General features: G+C 51.5%; 1 protein-coding gene across 4 annotated transcripts in view; it reads right to left on the minus strand.

Moving 5' to 3' along the window:
- KLHL29 (kelch like family member 29) overlaps positions 1-20,428 on the minus strand; it is a 310,021-nt gene that overhangs the window by 207,209 nt on the left and 82,384 nt on the right. For 2 of the 4 annotated variants that reach the window (XM_034659846.1, XM_034659844.1), the window contains exon 1: positions 18,810-19,208. The exons of 1 other annotated variant lie outside the window; for it this stretch is intronic. The gene's annotated coding sequence lies outside the window, so the exon portion shown is untranslated. Of the gene's footprint in view, positions 1-18,809; positions 19,209-20,428 lie in introns of those variants that run through there. One more of the 4 variants, XM_034659843.1, reaches the window with a different exon arrangement.

Consider the following 20,428-nt stretch of genomic DNA (forward strand, 5'->3'; position numbering starts at 1 on the left):
GACTCTAGAAGGGCCAAGTGCCCTCGCTGGGGTGTGACACGGAGGGGATACTGTGTGCTGCGGGCCAGCCCTCCAAAGCTCCTCTGTGATGTCCTGGAGAGAAGCTGGGACCGATGGGCAGTGAAAAAGAGAAGGTCCCCAATCCCAGTGCACACAGCAGTCAGACATTACACCTGTTGCCACCCTGGACAGAAAATCATGAAAAGATAACCCTACAGACGGAAGTGAGATGATGCTCAGGACCCACTCCCCAAACCAGTGACAAGCCCGGTCATCAGAAGACACAACCTTTCCGACACGTCTGCAGCAACACTATTGTGTGTCCTGGGACAGGCGGCGCCGTGATCCGGGCCTGATCCATGGCAAGCATAGCGTGGAGGTGACTGGGGGGTGCCCTGCGACCTTGCCACTTCCTGTGCTGCCCATAGGCTCCTTACCACCTTCTAGAATTGCCACCACAGGGATGCTTCTGGCAGCCCCTCACGTCTGGGTGGAGTTTCCTTTAGAAATGGGTTTCCCTTCCAACAGAGGAGCCGAGGCAGCCCTTGGATACTTGGGGCTGGGTGTGAGTGGGGAAGGACAGATTAGCCCAACAAGATGAAAAGAGGACTTTAAAACTGCTGTGGACTGAATCGTGTCCCTCTCAAATCCCCATGGTAAAGCCCTAACCTGCCATGTGACTGCACTTGGACGTAGTCTTTATGGAAGAATTAAGGTTAATGAGGTTGTAAAGGGTGGGGCCCTGATCCAACAGGATTAGTCCTTTTATAGGAAGAGACACCAGGGAAAGCTGTCCCTCTCTCCCCCTCCTCCTTCTCTCCCTCATACTCGGCCATGTGAGGACACCGCAATAGGGCGGCCATCCGCAGGCCAAGAAGAGAGCACTCACCCGAACCTGCCTATGCGGGCACTCTGGTCTTGGACTTGGTTCTGGTCCAGAACGACAAGAAACAGTTTCTGTTGTGTAAGCACCCGGTTTGTGGTATTTTGTTACGGCAGCCTGAGCAGACTAGTATAAAAATGGACTTCATAGAAAGCAAGGGCCATACGAGATGCAGGACAGACACCTGATGCTCATACGGTGTGAAAAGAAGACAGAGGGACCACGAGTGGTGGACAGAGGACCAAAAAGTGGAAAAGAAAGGTAGGTGACAGGTCACCAGACTCCATCCTGGATGAGATAAGAGCTGAGGGAGTCTTTAGTAGTCCTCAGCTTCAGAGCCACGATGAGGGGTCACTCACGCCACCGCCAGGCCACGATGAGGGGTCACTCACGCCACCGCCAGGCCACGATGAGGGGTCACTCACGCCATCGCCAGGCCACGATGAGGGGTCACTCACGCCATCGCCAGGCCACGATGAGGGGTCACTCATGCCATTGCCAGGCCACGATGAGGGGGTCACTCACGCTATCACCACTCTAGGATAAGGGGTCACTCACATCATCGCCAGTCTAGGATGAGGGGTCACTCATGCCATCGCCAGGCCACGATGAGGGGTCACTCATGCCATCGCCAGGCCACGATGAGGGATCACTCACACCATTGGTAGGCCCTCAGGCTAAAATAAATCTTGTCCTCAGACCTCTCCAGAGACGACTAGCAGCCTGCACAAAGGTCCCTCCAGTGCTCTATCTTGGAAGCACACCCCATGGATATTCATGACAAAGCACGTGTCTTTACAGCAGCCTGGAGTAGTTTCGTTGCAGTTTGTACCACACGGCAATGAAAAAGATGCTCGGGCCTGTAGTGTGCTCGTTCCCAAGGAACTTCTATGAAGGTCACGGGAAAGCCTTTCTGTGTAGGAGCTGCTAGTACAGATGTTCCTCAGTGTCCTTCCCCGCCTCTCCCAGCTCCCCCAAACCCTCATTTTGGTGTTGCTATTTGCTTCTACAAAATGTGGAGCTTTTCAAAAGACATTCAATTTCCTTTGTTGCTATTCAGTTGCCATAGTCAATTAAAATCTATCAATGCCCCTGAATAAATTTGTGTTAGGTGAAGAAAGAGCCTCAGCCCAATCTCTCGACATGATCTCTATTACCTTATGTTGCTTTAATAGCTAGAGTAATAGTTTGTTATTAATGGAATTAAGCAATTCAGTTCAAGCTTCCCAGAGGTCTTATAAGACAACTATTATAATTTGTATTCTCAGATTTTCCATTGAGTAGATGCCATGTGTTTTACATTACTTGCTAATGTTTCGAGAGATAGCAGTAGTATATTTAATATCTGGCTTTGTTTAATGATTCCAAGCCACTTTCAATGGAGGTAAGTGCTGCTGGAATTTTGAGCAGTTTAAAAGCCTACATTGTACAAATAATTATCTCGAATATTATTCAGCCCAATTTCAATTTGTACCTTTATTTTGCCATCCATCCATCCAAAAGATTTTTATCCAAATGCGTTCTCCACTTTTCTCACCAAACACGGTCTCCTGCCCAGAAAACAGGCTTCAAGCGACCACACAGACAGGCACACATGTGTGTGCAAACACACGCACGCACATGCCACTTTCACCAATTTACCGTATTTGAATAGAGTCATATTTAATCAAAGATTTAAAAAAAACCTTTTTTTGATGGTTGCAAAAACCTGTTTTTAGAAGAAATAAATGTATGCACTGCATTCTGAAACAGCTTGAGAAAACAAGATCTTACCATGTACACCATCTCTGTATTTAAATAGTTTCATTTCTATTCATGAGCTCCCTGATTAGATACATGGAAAATATCATCAGTAAAATATGAATAATTCTGACAAATTAATAGCCGATTTTTTTTTTTTTAAGAATGAAAATATGTGTAAGCATTGCGTCCTCATTAGGCAAAGCTGCTATCAGGGATGCCTGAAAATTGCAGCCCGGCTGGCCGGCTGGCCGCAGCACAAGTCCCTCCTAAACCACAAGCAGCGAAAGGAAGGACCCTCGGTGGGGGGCCTCCGGGGACTTGTGCGAAAGGGCAGCCCTATTTGTAGGAGCAGGATGGGGCAAACACTGGCGGGACCAGCATGTGCAGGGCTCTGCATGCCGTCATTCCTGTGAGGCAGGCAGGGGCGGAGATGACACAGCCATGAGATCTGAGAGCAGGCAAGGATCCCAGAAACCATTTCTTCCAAATGGCAGTGACATCTTGGGCTATTCCCATTGTTGCGGCAAGGCAGAAGTCGTATAACCTTAACAGAGACAGGCAGCACTCGAATTCTGGCTTTTGGGCTCAGAGTCAAATGCTTTTCCCACGGGCTGCATGGAAATTCAGCCATCCCCATCAGGCATGTGATGCCTTCGTCGTGCCAGAGTCCCTGGAGGGCAGTGGGGGCACCATGGCAAATGAGGCATAGCCCCGTCTTCAAGGAGCCTGGAGTGGGAAAGGAGGGGACAGTGATCACAGCTAATGGTATGCGACATTGCGGTGGCAAGCACTGAGCAAGAGGCCTTGGCCATAGATCAGAAAGATGGGCCCATATCTCGGCTCTCTGCCTCCTTGCCCTGTAGCCTTGAGCATGTCACCTAATAGTCTCTGAGCCCCAACAGACTTATCTGTAAGAATGGCAGTAACAATTCCTACTCAGTAGCATGACCGTGAGGCGCTCAAAAGTAGTTCAAGTTATGGTTCTGGTCTCACTACAGAGAGCCTGCCCACACCAGCTCATGTTAAAGGGAGATGCTGTGAGGCAATGGTGAGGGTTCAGGGGAGCCAGCAGACGGGCAGGCACAAGAGTTTCGGGGGCCAGCCGCGAGGAGAAGGCCTCTTGCCCACGGTTCCCCTTCTCCCTCGTCTCCCTTCTCCTCCCCCTTCCTGATCCCTGCCTTTGAGACTCCACTTTGTTAGGTGCAGAGCTCCGGAATAATTGCAGTCTTGCATCTGTGTTACCATTTGACTGAAGTGCTTGGCCCCAAATGGAACTGTCTCTGGTTCCCTACGTTCCCATTCCAGAAGACAGAGATCCTACTGGTCTAGCAGATGTTTTAAAGTCAGGAGCAATCAGTCGTGCATTGCCGGCCAGCCAGTGGAAGGGCACCCTTGCAATCGGGAATCTGCTCCTAGTCCAGCAGATGAGGCTGATGGCAGGGATGTTGCATGATCTGCTGTCAGCAGCAGGGGCTGTGGATGGATACAGATGTTTCCAGAAGGTAGTGTGGGCAAAGCAGTTAGCTCCAAACATGTCCGATATGGAAGGCCCTCAAAGGTTCATTGCCTTCTCTGCATTAAAGGTATGGACAGCATGACAGAGGAGCATAAATGTGATGGCTGCTTTTGCGTTGGGAGGAGGCCTGGGTGGGGGTGGGAATGGCATTGCACCTGGAGCAAAGAGCACAGGAAAGTCGCTGTGGTGTAAAGTACCAGAGTGTGACCACACTTTCAGCATGGGTGAGAGTGGGGGAGGCTTCCCAGAGGCAGGTGCCTGGACCTTATCCTATAGGGACTGGCAGATAGGCATGGCTCATCCCCTGGAGAAGACTCTGCAGGCCAGCGTACAGGAATTCGAAGGGGCAAGAGAGCGGTGGGGAGAGAAATGGGGTTAGAACTGATGAAGACCTCTGAGCCAGGTCAAGAGCAGTGTTAATGGAAGGAAGGTTGGGGGAGAGGCTGGGAGATGGAGCCAGGAGCCTGGGATGTGGGGGTGTAAAGTGATGGAGGAGAGGGGCTCCTACATTTCTGACTTGGGATCTGGGTGGATGATGTGGCCATTCCCAGAGGTGGCAAGCACAGGTCAAGGAGCAGGCTGGAGAGCTGAGGAATTCTGTGAGGTCCTTGTGGCCCCTGAGGGGCAACCTGGGGAGGGTCCAGGGGCATGTGGACAGACCCTGGGGACAGGTCGGGAGTTGCCAGTTTGCACCTGGGGGACAGGGATCAATAGTGCCTAGAGGACTGGGAGACAATCATAAGGGTTTCATCCCTGGACAGGGATTAAAGAGGCAGCTACCTGGGGGGGAGAGGGTCAGGAGTGGGACCCACGGCCTGGCTGGGTGGGATGCTGGGAGGTATGGGAACTACGGGCACCATGGCAGATGGGCAGCCCCCATCACCCTCAATCAAGGTCCTGCCTAAGAAAAGCCCTAGGCTACTTAGGGCCTGCCACCACTTTCCTGGAGGACCTAGGGCTCACCTCTGTCTTTTCCTGAGCAGGAGTCAAGAATCAGTGGAGAAACTGCTTCTGAAACCCGCAGGCCTCATGTCCCTGCACTAAAGACCCGTCTATTGAGCTCTGGGCCATAAGAGCAGCAAGGCCAGAGGTTGCAGTGGCTCATACACCCACCCACCTGCAGAGAAGCTCAGAGCAAGCCTACTGAAGCTTGGGAGCTCTTAAGGGGTGCAGGGAGAGGGAGAGACTGTCCAGGCCATCTGGGAGCCCTTGGTCGTATTGGAGGTTGTGGGCTTCCACAGAGCAGGGGTGCAAGCTGCTGATCTCCCCAGTAATTTTCACATTAGGATCTCATGGGAGGGAAGGAGGGGTCGGGTGCAGGCTGGCTTCCTAAACTGGCACAGGGGTTAACGCTCTAGACCCAGCCTGTGGGAGCCCATCCATTTAACCAGCCCTGGGGGTGGTGGGGGTGCAGTGCATAAACCAGCATTAATATTGAGTGACTGCCACTCTGTTTACTTTTACAAGCCTCAACTTCCCATAAATCCAAGTCAGAATCAATCATCTTTTATGGAAGATATTAATGGCAATTCCATTATTTAAATCCAATCAATGGTTTTTTTTTTTTTTTTTTTTGGTTCCTTTGTGTTGAAGCCAAGTAGTTTGGAGGGCCCTTTTGATCAAGCAATGGAAAACAAAGTCAAATGACATCGCTCACATCTCAGTATTTTGGTAAGATAAGTGGTTAGGGAAAAGGTTTCAGTTTCTCTCCATTTATCCTACAGAGTAGGAAGGCTTTAATTCCAGGGGCCTAGGAAAAATAAAAATTCTTCTCTTGCACTTACCGCACCCTGCCTGAGCGCTGTCAGGGACACTCAGCGTCACTGCTTTTTAAACTCAGACTTAGCTGGGATCTACGGCTTTCCAATCAAATTTTATTTATTAATTTAATTTTTTTTTTTTTTACCATGAACCCAACTCTTCCAGGAATTGGCGTCAATGGCCCACGAAATAGCTAATGTTTAGCAGAAACAAGTGGGGGTTCTTTGTTCCCAGAAGTAAAAAGGCACAAAATGAAGACAGAAACCTAGCGAGCAGCTCAGGAGACCCACAGGCCACCAGAAAGGCAAACGGGCCACGTGGGCTACGTGGGCTGTGTTCACGTCCTGGCCTGTGGCGACTAGCCCCCCCCCTCCCGCCAGGCAGATGTTCACTGAAAACAGAATGAATGGGTGAGGATGTGGAACTTCTGATTCCACTTAAACACTGTGGGGAAGGGGGATATAACTAAGAGAACTAGTTCTGCAAACACAAACATGGGACCTGGAGTGAATGACAATCCTCCTGATATCGGCTTGCGAGGCCTTCTTTTTTCCAGCTGACTCCCCCTGTTTCAGGACTTCGCGCGGATGTTGCCTCCTACGAGAAGCTCCCCCAGCTCCATGGCCAGGCTGCATCCTTGCATGGTTCACTGTGGGGTGCTGATTCACTCACACGCCATCTCCCCCACCCCCCTCGGCACCCCGGGGGGCCACCTCGGTGCTGTGCCTGGAGGGGGGCTCTGCCACCACCAAAGCTCCCGTGGGGGGGAGCCTCCTCTCCTGCGTTAATGGGAAAGCTGGTCTCTTGGAGGCTTTAGCGGCAAGGGATTCAACAGGGCAGGTTTCTGGGAATGCTTCAGTGTGGCAGGAGCGATGAAGGACTGTGACTCACCCAGCTCTCGGAGGCAGCTGGGGACTAGCTGTTCTCCATTTCCACTCAAAACAAAACCAGGGAAAATGGGCTTAAATTGCAGCAAGGGAGATTTAGGTCAGATAGAAGAAAAGCCTGCAGGAGCCACCGGAACGGGGACTCTGGGAGCTGATGGAATTTCCTTCCCTGGAGACCTCTGGGATCAGGCTTTAGTGCCAGGTCGATCCAACCCCAGGGTGCGGGGCAGGAGGAGGCCAAGGACAGTGGGCCCGGCGGTCCTGGGTGCCTCCTCCACGGCACATCACAAGGCAGCCCCCAGCACCTCCTCACTGAGAACAGGAGGACAATCGACATGTGAACACACGCGGAACAGCATCGTTTCTTGGGGGCTGCCGGAAAGATGTACTTTCTGCTATAGCCCACAGACAAGCCATGCTCTCTGCCTCATGACATGACAAAAGCCGATTTCTCTCACTCCTCTGACTGCCAGGGCTGAAGACTCCCCCTCCCTCCCTAAATGATAGTTTTGTTTTCTGTCAATCTATCCACAACTGGGCAGGCATGGAAAATCCTGTCCTAGTGACTTGAGGAGCTGGCCCGGCACCGGGAGCTTCCCCAGCCCCCTGGGAGCAGCACGGCTGGGTCTCCAGCTGTTGCTGCCACGAGGGACAGGAAGTGTGAGCCCCAGGAACAGGGCCCTGAACACAGGCGGGTGGGTCTCCCTCTTTTTTGGGGTAAGCAAGTGGTGGGTGGTATCCCATTAGTCGCCAGAAGCCCCGGGCAATTCCAATGGGAGGCCATGGTCAGAGGCACCGCCAAGCCTGGAGGCAAATTTATGACCCACCTGTAACACACATACGGAACTATCTAGATCTGGTTTCAGGGAGGCAGCAGCACCTGTGTCTTTTCCTGCTCCTACACTCGCTGGGCCCCCTCCTGCTTTGGATTCACCTCATCTCCTTCCATGTGTCCCTGTAAGTTACCTTCCATCCTTCCTGGAACTGGGTGAGGTGAGAACAGAATAGAAAGCCTCCACCTTTTCTCTGGCAGAGCCCTGGCACAGCTCCCACCCCCAGCTCAGGCCTCTGAGGAGAGAGGGTCAGAGACCCCTTCCACACCCACGGGTGAAGCCTCAGCAGTCCCCGTTCTGGGAATCCCATGATGGGGTCAGCACCCCAGTTCTGCCAAGAGCTGTCCAAGGCCCTGAAAGAGTCTCAGTGGGTTCGCAGCATCTGTGTGCTGATTGGGAATGGGGCAGAGAGGGGACTGGCGGGGGTGGCGTCACGTGTCCAGGACAATGGCTGTGCCGCCCTGGTCTGCTCCCCTCGGTCTGCGAGACTCGGCCCCTTGATGAATGATATGCCGAGGTCATCATCAAAGGCAAGAGATGCCCTGGGAGTGGAACCTTTCTCCATTTGTGGAAGCAAAAGAAATCAGAAAGGGGCCTGGGGATGTGTTTTTGTCAGTGTGGGGGTCTGGCCAATAGGACTGAACCAGCACCTCCCATGAGGAAGCTCTGTTCAAAGGAGATGGAGGGTTCTGCTTGTTTCAGGCTATGCTAGGATGCAGCAAGGTGACGCCTTCTCCTGGCCTTCATATCTGCCAGTCTTGACCCCCCCACTGTCTACAGTAGGAGAGGTCAGAAGGCTAAAGGGGGCCTCTCCGTGGGCTGGAGACCACAGTTATTGAGAAATTTACATGCCTGGGAACCACTGTGGCTTCCTCCACCACATGGCCTGGCCATGGAGGTCTGTGCAACATTCCAGATGTGTGACAATTACAGCCTCCAGCAACTCCACCCTCCTCCTTGAAGCTCCCGGCCCAGATGAGCTCTGCTAGTCTGAGAAGTGTCATTAACACCTTCCATGACTCCAGGCCTTAGGGAAGCTCACTGTATGGGCACTGATAATGTGCCTCTACCTAGAGGAAGCTCACCTTGTTCTAAAGACCAACCCACACTCTGCACGTTCTCTCCATTCAGGCAAAAAGCTCCTTCCACAAGATGGAGCTCTCCATGGGAGTGTGGCCAGAGGCCAAAATGTCTTCCTGAAAAGGTGAAGTGCGCCAGGCCTATGAGAAGATGGGAAATTCTGATACGGGGTCATGAAGACACGCCCTCCCGCTCCCCTTCTGAAGTGCCCTTGGTTTGGCCTCCACTGCCAAGCCTAACCACACCATTAGCTAGGCAGCCAGCCCAGTGAGGCTGTGGTCTGAAGTCTCTATGAAACACCTCCCAGGCCCCCTCCTTGGTGAGGAAGACGGGAGAGGGGAACATAGGCCTCTGGGACTTCCAGTTCGGGGGGGGGGGCATAGGTCACATGGAGACAAAGGCCAGACCCATGACGTGAGGTTAAAGCTCCTAGTAGGGAGACTGGACATCCTGACCAAGAGGGAGAGCTCTCACGTCAAACTGACCCAAATCCCGGCCCAGCACATTCTGATCTTGGCTCAGACCTTGGGTAAAATGTTAATTTCTCTGAACCTCAGAGGTTGCTCTGCAAAGGGGGATGATAATGGCACCCACGTGTGCATATGGCTCTTGGGAGGACTCACGAGGGATGCACATGTCAGTCGTTCAGCCTAGTCCTTGGCACTTGGTCATCACTCAGTATTGTTACTCTAGGCACTAAGTCCTGCCTGAGCCCAGAGGAAGGGTGATGCCTTTGGTCAGGGGCAAGGAGGGAGGACTGCAGAGGGGCTCTCACTGCGGGCCGTGCTGACACCGGAGGCAGGAACGGAGCCACACCCCCGCGGCAGCATAACCCTTGCCAAGCCTCCTTCTAAATGGATTATTGTTTATTGGCGGCTTATCCCATCTCTCGAGTTATGAATTATTTACCAGATAATGGCTTCATAATTGTTAATGACAGCTGCCCCAAGGACATGCTGACATACCTTTTGAAGCCACAATGCTAATTGTGGTGGAGTCCCAGAAGCCCCCATGTGGCCACATCCACAGTGTCACTCCTAGAGACAGAGCCTGACTGGCCCTTGGGAATCAATCGTAAATCCAACCCCACATGATACAGATAAAGAAACTGAGATCCAAAGAGGGGTGAGGACACGCTTCCAGGTCCCAGAGGCAGCCAGCCGGTGGCAGCCCCGGGTGGGTCATGCCCCAGGGTCTCTGGTGGTCATTTCTCCACTGTCCGGGTGTAGGCTGCTGGGGCCATCGTGGGCTGAGCATGAGGTTAGGTCCTCTCTTTGGGAGGTCATGGTATGGGGGTGGAGAATGAAATGGGTCTCTGGTGGATGCTGAGAGATTCCCTCCCACCCCCGCCCCTGAGGTGAGCTGGAAGGGCCCCAGGATGCTCCAGAGAGCACTGTCCATAGAGAATCAGAATGTAGCTCTATGGCTGCTTGGGGTCCCCATGGGCTAAGGAGGGCCGCCTCCCTGGGAGCAGAAGTCCCCTGCTGACTAACTGCATTTTGGCAATGAAGAGCTGAAGGATGACGGATATGGTGGGGGTGAGGGGGAGGGGATGGGCACAAAAACACCTTCCTTGAAAGTGCATTTGGTCCTGAAGAGTGTATGAATTCAGTTCATGACTCAGTTGGAGTCCTAGCCCCTGAGAATAATAATAGCAAATCTCTGTAGAGGACTATGTTTCTGGCACTATTCTGGGCGCTGTGTTACGTTAACTCATTTAATCCTTACAACCACCATATGACGTAGGTGTTATTATAATCCCTATCTTTCAGATGAAGAAACTGAAGCAAAGGGAGTTTCAATAATATGTAGCAGGTAAGAGGCAGAGCTGGGATTAGCACGATGCAGTCTGGGTCCCCCAGCTGTGCTCTTGACCATTATGCCATATTGTTTACAAGAAATGTTTCCCAAATGAATGAATGTAATGCTGTGAGACCCCTTTGGATATGGGACACACCTTTCTAAATGTGGATTGAATGCGAACTTGAGCATATTGGGACCCTGGATTCCAGCAGGATCCAGGGAGGCCTATCTCCTCCTGGACTGTGGAGTGTGGACCATGCCTGGAATAACAGGAAGGAGAGCTCTAGCCTGGGGTGTGTGGTATCCCCAGGGGACGGCAGCCTTGCAAGGACAAGGTCAGTGCCCTGCCCTCACTCCCCTAAGGTGGGTGCTGTGAGCTGTGGCTGGCCCTTGAGCCCACAGGTGAGATAGGCTGAATGCCCCTCACACATGCCCCTCACTCATCCTATAAACATTCGAGAGTCTTCTTTTTGTCAGGCTTTGGGGAGGGACCCAGCGACTGTTACATAGCCCCTGCCCTCAGGGCACTGCCAGCTGTCTCGCAGGGCAGAAGAGACACGAGCCAGGTGCCAGGTGCGAGGGTCCCCTGAGAGAAAGGAAGCAGAGGGGCTGAAGGACTCAGGAGCAAATGAACATAGCTACAGGCCATGTGAGTTGGCTTTTTCTATCATCAGTTCCTTTTCAGTGCTTATTATGTGCTCAGCTCTGCAGAGAGCTCGCCTGCCCACCCCCCACTCCGAGAGCTCGCAATGGTTGGGGGATGAGCCTCAAGCACACTGGACAGTGAAAGGACCACACCTGACCTGAGAAGACGCGAATGGCTGCCAGGGAGAGGAGCGGCGTCAGGAAATCCGAGGACAGAAGCTTCCCATGAGTGGGTGGCTGGGAGCTCTTTGCCAGGAGATGGGCGGGGACGGGAGAGGCTTTTCCGGGATATTCGGGCTCCCAGGACAACTGCCCAGAGGTGTGATGCGCCCATGCAGGGTCTGTTAGGCGCATGAGGGTCTGTCTGCATGGGAACAGAGCCTGTGCGTGTGAACACATCGGGGGGGGGGGTCACAGGGGGTGTGTTAGGCTAGCTGGTGCAGGGTCTGATCTACCTTATCCGATTCACAAAGTCAGGAGTGCGTACCCCTGTGCAAGACAGCAGAGCACTTTGAGTGCGTTTCAAAAAGCTTTGAACTGGTGCTAAATAAATAATCATGCCGCTTATTCTGGGATGGAGAGGCAGGATGCCTTCTCTACGCGCTAATGGGAGGGCGAGGCTCTCTGGCTGGCTGGGGCTGCGTCGTGCACGTGGGTGAGCGCAGATCTAAGACCCTGATAAACCCTCCCTGTGTCCTGACTTTCGTTTCCCACGTAGAGCACCTGCCTGACTACCTGGAGGTGGGGGGGCCGGGTTAATTGTTACCTCCTGTGCTGTTACTAGGTTACTTTGTCAAAGCAGAAATATGCTTTTAATGATTTTTTTTGTTGTTGCTTCCTTATGAACCAGAAGCTTTTATCTAAATGAGTTGCTACAAATCAGAGAAAAAATAAAATAAAATAAAAACCCAACCCGGGAGGGTTGCTAGGCTGCGTCTGCCATATGCAGGCAAACTGTCGCCCTGTGAGTGAGCGTAAGCCCCCTACTCTTTCAGCACCCAGCTCACTTACAAGTCAGAGAGGGAGATGTATTGGCAGCTATAATTAGCGTGCCTCCAAGTGGCCTGGACGAGAGGACCCAGTGGGGCAGTGGAGTGGTCTCTGGCTGGTAATGGTGTTTCTGTCGCCCCTTCAAGTTGGTGCTGGTGGATGACAGCATAGGTCTGGCTACCCGTAGTCTTTAGGCCTCTTGGGTCATGGTGGGTGGGAGGAAGGACAGTTTTCTTTCTGGGTTGCTTTCGGAGTACACTGAGGCCCAGAGGATGGTCAGTCAATGTTGGGCTAGACACATACAAGTGCTTAACTAACATTTGTGGAAGGTAGGCTGGTACGTAATCGACACTTACTCAGAGCTCTTTAATTTTGGTCTAAGGAGCGGCAGTTGACATGGGGGCAGGAGGGACCTCTGGATTAGGAACCAGGACACAAGGACTCTAGCTCCCCTTCTGCTCTGACTGGCTGTGTGAGCTTGGGCAAGACACTGGCCTTCTCTGGGCCTCAGCCTGCTGCTTGATGTAATAAATGACAACAGTAATTCCTCTCTGTCTACCTCCTCAGGTCTCCCTCATGATCAAGTAGAGGGAACTGTGTGAAAACACTTTGCAAACAGAAAGTACTAGGTCATGGGAGGAGGTAAAAGATGTCCTACAACCTTACCCTGGGATGTTCTAGCAAATTGGGGATGGGGCAGTGGTTGCCCAGAGCCCAGGCTGCCAAAGAGTCTCTGTTTTGGGGTCTGAGGATGCACTGGGAGCTTGGCTATGAGAGGGCTCTCTGAGCCTTCAGCTATGTCTCCATTATCTGGGAGCGTGACTTTTGGAGGCTTAGCATGGCATTTAATGCCCACCACGACCAAGGCTTAGTCACCTTTCTTGCTGCATTTCCCAACCTGTAGGTCTCTCTTAGTACTTAGGCTCTGAGCTCTTCTGTCTTTTTATATCTTGAGACTTTTTGCACAAGCTGTTCCCATTGCCTGAACATTCCCTGAGTGTGTTCATACACACACACACACACACACACACACACACACACACAGATCTTATTTCCAGTTTAAAGCCACCTCTTCTTGGAAGCCTATAGTTTTGACCAAACTAAGTTAGTTGCTGAGTACTCTCATCCCCTCAAATGGAATTTCTGGGTCAGAGATTTGGTCTCATATGGTCACTGTTGTATCCCCATTGCCTAGAATGATACATGGCATATGGTAGGTGCTCAGGAAATATTTGTTGAGCGAATGAATTGTTCTTCCATAGCACTTTGTATAAATTCCTATTGTTGCATTTATCACATCTTATAAGAATGTATTCACTCTCTGGTCTCCCCACTGGACTGCCAGCTCCCCGAGGACAGGGCTTTTGTCTGACCTCTCTGGACCCTGGCCCTAGAACAATATGCAATGTGGCCGCCAGTAAGTGTTTGAAGGGATCCAGGAATGAATGTTGAAACGCTCCTTGTTTAACCACCTACAGGCTGTTACTCCTGCACGGTCATGCTGCATGTGCACACGAGAAAGAGGGAGGGGGGAGAGAGAGAGAGAGAGAAAGCAAGAGAGACAGGGAATTTATAATTGAAGTCAAAAGCTTAAAAGTTCTTTTGACTGACCTGTGAATACATGAAATGATAAGAAGGGACAGAAACACAGTAGTTTGGCAGCATCCTCGTGTGGTCACCGGACAGATGTATGCATGGTGTTTCCCTGAGTGGGGCTCTGGTGGGGGGGCCATGACTAGACTACTTGGTATTTCTGTGCAAATTAGCGTACTTCCCTCTGAGCACTCACAGTACACGGCAGAGCTTGCAAGGTGCAGGCTGGGCAGTTGCTCCGCCCCGGGCCAGGTGCCCTCCTGCAGGGCACAAACTCACAACTGTTCCCAGCAGCCCCAGCCACTGGGGCACATTCAAGGTAAGGAAGGAGACAGGTCGCTTGGAAAATCAAACTTGGCCACAAAAATAAACTCTGAGGTTTGCAGATAAGCTATTTCTAGCTCAGGTGCCAAATGAGGTTTTGCAGCTAGAGTGAACCGCCGTGCACGCCCCACCCCAGCCCTGTTAACTAACGGGAACTGCACCATGTACTTGCTGTTCCCAAACAACTTTGTTTCCAGAAACGGGGAAAGATTCCACTCCCAGGGCATCTCTTGCCTTTGATGATGACCTCAGCCTGTCGTTCACCAAGGGGCCGAGTCTCGCAGACCAAGGGGAGCAGACCAGGGCGGCACAGCCACTGGCCTGGACACATGATGCCACCCCTGCCAGTCCCCTCTCTGCCCTGGTCCCAATCAGTACACAGATGCTGTGAACCCACCGAGCCTCTTTCAGGGCCTTGGACAGCTCTTGGCAGAACTGGGGTGCTGACCCCATCGTGGGATTCCCAGAACAGGGGACACTCAGCCTGCACCCGTGGGTGGGTGTGGAAGGGGTCTTTGACCCTCTCTCCTCAGAGGCCTGAGCTGGGGGTGGGAGCTGTGCCAGGGCCCTGCCAGAGAAAAGCAGGAGGCTTTCTATTCCGTTCTCACCTCACCCAATTCCAGGAAGGATGGAAGGTAACTTACAGGAACACATGGAAGGAGACGAGGTGAATCCAAAGCAGGAGGAAGACCGGCAAGTGTAGGAACAGGAAATGGCGCAGGTGCTGCTGCCTCCCTGAAACCAGATCTAGAAAGTTCCGTATGTGTGTTACAGGTGGGTCACAGATTTGCCTCCAGGCTTGGCGGTGCCTCTGACCATGGCCTCCCATTGGAATCACCCAGGGAACCTCACAAAAATACTAACGCTTGGGCCCCATCCCAAGAGATTTTGATCTAAGTGATCTGGAGTGTCTAGCTTGGATATCAGAATTTTAAAAATGTCCCCAGGTGATTTTAATATGCAGCCAGAGTTGAGAGCGACTGTTTTGACTTGGAAGCGGCAAACAAGAAGCTGATGTTACAACAGGATTCGATATGAGGTACTATGACAAGGCAACGGAGGAGAATATGTCTGTGCTGAAGTCAGAGGCACTTCTCCCAAGGGGCCCAGCAAAGGGATCACAGCGACAGGATAAACAAACGACCACAAANGGACCACAAAATCCCGCATATGGGTACATCGGTATGATCGATAGGAAAAGAAGATCTTCTAACAGCCTGTAGGGTTCACGGGAAAGCATTCTGGGGGTGGGGTGAGATGAACGGGGTTGACAGTGTGACGGCCAAAGTACCCAGGCTTTCGGATGGTGTAATCCAGGGGATAGAGTTTAGAATATCTGAAAGAGTAAATAAATGACCTATCATCCAGGAACGTCGTTTTGCTGAATCTCTAACTTCCATGTCAATCCTTCAGGGCTTAGAGACCAGGAATTTGGTAACACCTATGAGTTGAGAGCAGTGTTACGCCCATCCTCACAAGAATAGTTAAATTAGAAGGTCTGGGGGCAGAACCTTCGGAATGGCTTTGCCAGTGATGCTGCCGTGAGTGCGGAAGTCTAGGGCACGACACGTGGTGTTCTCTAATGGAAGAGTTCCAAGTCCCATTAGCTCTGGAGGCACCTGCAATGTCCTCTCAGAATGCCAGGCACGCAGGGGGACAAGGGGCCTGGGTGGGCAGTGCTGGGGCAGGGATGGAGGCGGGGGAGGCTGCAGAGGGGCGCTCCTCGGCACTGATGGGGACCCGTGTTTGCCCTTCACCACCTCCAAAGTCCAGGTGTCTGTTAACGTCATTCTTGGCTCAGCCTCAGGTTCTGCATAAACCAGGTCCTCAGCTCTACCTTCCCTGAGCTCCACCCCTGCCAGGCTCCCACACTGCAGTGCAGGGATCAGGTTTCACTCCTGCTAGCTGGAGCTGGCACCACACTCTCNTGGTGTTCTCTAATGGAAGAGTTCCAAGTCCCATTAGCTCTGGAGGCACCTGCAATGTCCTCTCAGAATGCCAGGCACGCAGGGGGACAAGGGGCCTGGGTGGGCAGTGCTGGGGCAGGGATGGAGGCGGGGGAGGCTGCAGAGGGGCGCTCCTCGGCACTGATGGGGACCCGTGTTTGCCCTTCACCACCTCCAAAGTCCAGGTGTCTGTTAACGTCATTCTTGGCTCAGCCTCAGGTTCTGCATAAACCAGGTCCTCAGCTCTACCTTCCCTGAGCTCCACCCCTGCCAGGCTCCCACACTGCAGTGCAGGGATCAGGTTTCACTCCTGCTAGCTGGAGCTGGCACCACACTCTCGGTCACTGACAAGCACAGAGCAGCCCTCCCTGCTTCGCATGGGAGCAGGCCCCGCTTCGCAGCAGGATGCACACAGCCCAGAGTTCTGGCCCAGTTTCCACAGGAAAGTGATAACTTCTTCCACTGGTCACCAGGGGACAGACTGGGCTGTGGAAACTTCCTATCTTCTTGGGAATCAATGCAGTCCTGCACGTGAGGGAAAAGGGAAAAGCACGACCTGGCAGCAGGCCACGAGCTACGGTGTTCCCAGGAACAGTTGTGGCTGTGCGTGCGGGGATGTGTTTACTGAGAGCCCCAGCAGGTGCTGTGCGGGGGTGGTGAAGGGGATATGGCGATGAATCAGATGTGGTTCCCATCCTCCAGGAACTGGCCAGGTGGTAGGGAAGACTGACATGAGTTCACCACGGGGACACCAGTCTGGGAGTGGATCTATCAGGTATCCCATCAAGGTCCATCCCTATCCTAAAATACATGCTTCTTGAAAGCTGGGATAAATAAGGGCCATGTGCCACCCTGTGTCAGTGGGAAGGAACAGAAGATCCCAAGATGAAGGCCGTCAAGCCCGTTCCCCTGGTCTCTAGATCCCCTTCACGTTTGCCACACTCACGGCATCTAAGACTTGAAGGCTTCTCCTTGGAAAGCCGACTTCTGTGAGGAACATTCCCTAGTCTCAGATGCTTACCTCCATGTCTGCCCCCTCTAGGAGCTGGGAATGCCACCATCACCAGATCCAAGATGCCGCTGTCACCAGATCTGTCTAGTTTTTCAACTCCCCTCCTCTCACCCAATAGTCACAGAAGCAAAGCATTACCTAGGGCCTGGGACGACCAACCAGGACGGCTGTCCAGCCGCTCAGTGGTGCCACTACATGTGCACCAACAGCCCACCAGCTCCCAAGGCCAGAAACCCAACTGCCCCTGCTGGCTGTCCCCAGGGCTGCTTGGTGGCAGCAGGCTGGATACCCAATGGACGTTTCTTCCACTTTGGCAGTTGATCCAGGCCCAGCCTGGTGCCTTCTCCTACTTCTTGCTGACAACCATGGCTACCCGCAATTCAGAGTCCTAGAGCTGCAGAATCCTAGAGCTCTCAATGCCAGCGCTCTGGGAATGCAGGGCCATCCCCAACCCTGCTGTGTCTGAGTCCAAAGCGAACCTGGACATGGACATCTGCTGCTCTCATCTCTGCTGCAGAAGGAAGCAGGAGTTCAGGCCACAAGCTGGCCCCAGGGAGAGGCCATGAGGCACCTGGTCAGAGGGCACCAGGGTGTGGTGTCTAAGAACAAAGCAGTCCTGGGGCTGCTGGGGCCTGGGCTTGCCCAGCACCAGGCCCTACGTGCTACGCGGAGGTGACTTTGGCCCGCGGACTTCTAAAGCTTCACGTTAGGCTGGGCCAGCTGAGCCCTACGTGTCCTGAATTCCAGTGCCCGGACTCCCTCCCTCCAACCTTCATCCCAGGCCCATCCTCCTGCCCCTTGAGCAACAGTAAGTGGGTGTTGGCGACTCCATCTCCAGGCTCCCCTGCTTCTGCAGGCAGAGTCCGGGCTGCTGGGTGGGTGTTCAAGCAATCTCACCCATTCTTTTCATCAGATTTCTGCCCTCACAAGTAGGCCACATTTCCCCCAATTCTTCTGGCTACCTGGTCTTTATAATCTAGGTTCGAAAATCCTGAATCAAAATTTAAAGCCAGACCTTTATAAATTTGATCCAAGGAAATAATCAAATCACTATGCAAAGATACAGATGCAAAAATATTTGTTGAGTTTTTATTTGCAGGAGTGAAATTTAAAAATATGCTAAATGCCTACCATTAGGGCACTGGGTAAGGAAATTATGTAGATTATTATATCCAGATGATATGAAGAGTTTAAAAATGCTATAGATTTGTATTTACTGACATAAAAATGTATGTTAAATATCATAAAGTCAAAAGAATGCATTGCTAAGCCTTACACAGTGTGATCCCATGTACGTGTGCGTGTGTGCATGTATGCACGAATGCGTGTACACTTTACGTACGTGCTTAGAAAGAAAGTCTGGAAAAGGACACTAAAATGGTTGTTTCTTGGGATTATGACTGTAGGTAATTTCTATAATTTTAGGTGCTATCTTTTAAAATATTTTTACAATGAACAAATAGCCTTTTACTGACATTGACTAATACTAATTTAATAACAAGAAAAGTTAAATTACCGAAGAAGTATTATAGTTTTTGAGGAGCTTAAAGGTCCCCTAGCTGCTGGCCGCCCCCAGAAGAGTCACCACAATGCTCATAGATTGATTCCAGGAAGATTGGCCGGTAGCTTTGCTAGGTTCTAATCCCCATCTGTGTAAGAATCCCTAACCATCAGTGAAGAGGACCAGCTCTATACTTCCTCACTGCCGCTGGAAAAACAGTGTTAGAGAAATAGCTGTCAGTGTCCACGTCGGATGCCTTTCTTATGTGCAGGCAAGCTGAGCAGAGACTTACCTTTCGATGTCCGTCTCTGGCGAGCTCGGGATTCGTCCCCAGGATGCAAAAACCTCGATGGCCACCAACACTTAGCACAGCGTGAGCATCACCAGGAGGCCAGACAGTCTAGAAAGAGAAGGAAAAGGGTGGCGGTGGGGTGGGAAAGGGTATCCTCTTTTGCAGGAGATCTCTTTGGAATTCCAGTATCCTAGACAGTCCCCACTCTAAGTGGACGCTTGTTGCCGTGTTGAATTTCTGAGTGTGGACCCTCTCACACAGGGTGTGCCCAAATGCTGCCATGGTATTTCCAGACAAGGGGGGCCAAGTGGGCAGCAGAGAACCTCAAGGGGCAGACCCTAGATGTCCCTCCCCCGCCCCCCAAACACACAAAGCCCTAATCCCCCCAGCACAGCCACTAGCAGTGGATAAGGGAGAATAATGGCATTGCCTTCCATCCGATTCAAACCGAGAGACTCCGAAGACGGGGAAAAATACGAAATTTAGGTCTTTAATCTAATGCTGAAAAGAGAACAGGACACAAACTCTAGAATTACAAAAACAAATCATTACTTCTTTTAGATAATGGGCAAGAAGACCTTGAGGAGGCAAAGGATGGGTTCCCTGGAGAGAATTTGTTTTTTTCTTTTTTTTAAATATAGATTTAATACCTAGTAGAAAGAACCTATCTGTTATGGTGAGGCAGGGCTATTCCCAGTTCCCTCTTTCAAATGTAATATATGGGAAAGCCGTCTTCACGACAAGGAATGGCATCCTCCACTGCAAAAATGCACTGCTGTCATTACCTGGGAATCAATATATTTTTCTAAACTGAATATATCATTATCAATTGATTTTCCTGGTTCCTCTTAGCACTCCAGAGTCCTGGATAGCAGGGGAAAGCTTTAATGTGATATGAGGGATTTGGACAGGTAAATAAGTTATTGTAAACTAATTCCACCTTGCGACGAGCTTCTCTCCAACAATGCAACGGGTCTTTCTCAGAGCCTCTTTCAACCCAAGCTTTACCAGCTGCCACTGACAGAGACACACGCGAGCTATATCAAATAGCCATTTTCAAGCTGAAGGTGGCAAAAATATTATTTTTCCCAAGGAGTGAGCGTTCCCTTTACGATTAAGAAATAACCTCTGTGGGGAAGCGAAGGAAGCCAAGGTCACCATTTAATTTTGACACTGAGCCAAAGTCGTGAGTACGTTTCCTCTACCAAGCCGATGTGAAGCACGCGGATAAATCGATCGCTTTGGCCACAAAGTATCGACAGTACCAGTGATAATAAACGATTGATGTATTTCTGGGAAAGATTCTTTGGCAGATACGTGTTGGTGAAGGGAGAGGTCTGGGAGACAGCAGTCAGATCATTTTTAGATCCTTGAGAATTTTATTCATTCATTCATTCCATAAATATTTGTTGAGTGTCTGTTGTGCGTCAGGCAATGTTCTAGGCACTGGGGATACATAAGTGAACAAAACAGAAAGAAAAAAAATTCCTGCCCTACGGGAGCTCATCTTCTAGTGGAGGGAAACAATAAACAATAAGCTTAAGAAATAAGTACAAATTGTACGGTATATTAAAAGGTAGGCAGTGCTATGTATTAGAGAAGACAGAGCAGAAGATGAG

This window comes from Ailuropoda melanoleuca, chromosome 4, assembly GCF_002007445.2.
Source record: "Ailuropoda melanoleuca isolate Jingjing chromosome 4, ASM200744v2, whole genome shotgun sequence".
NCBI classification, from domain to species: domain Eukaryota; kingdom Metazoa; phylum Chordata; class Mammalia; order Carnivora; family Ursidae; genus Ailuropoda; species Ailuropoda melanoleuca.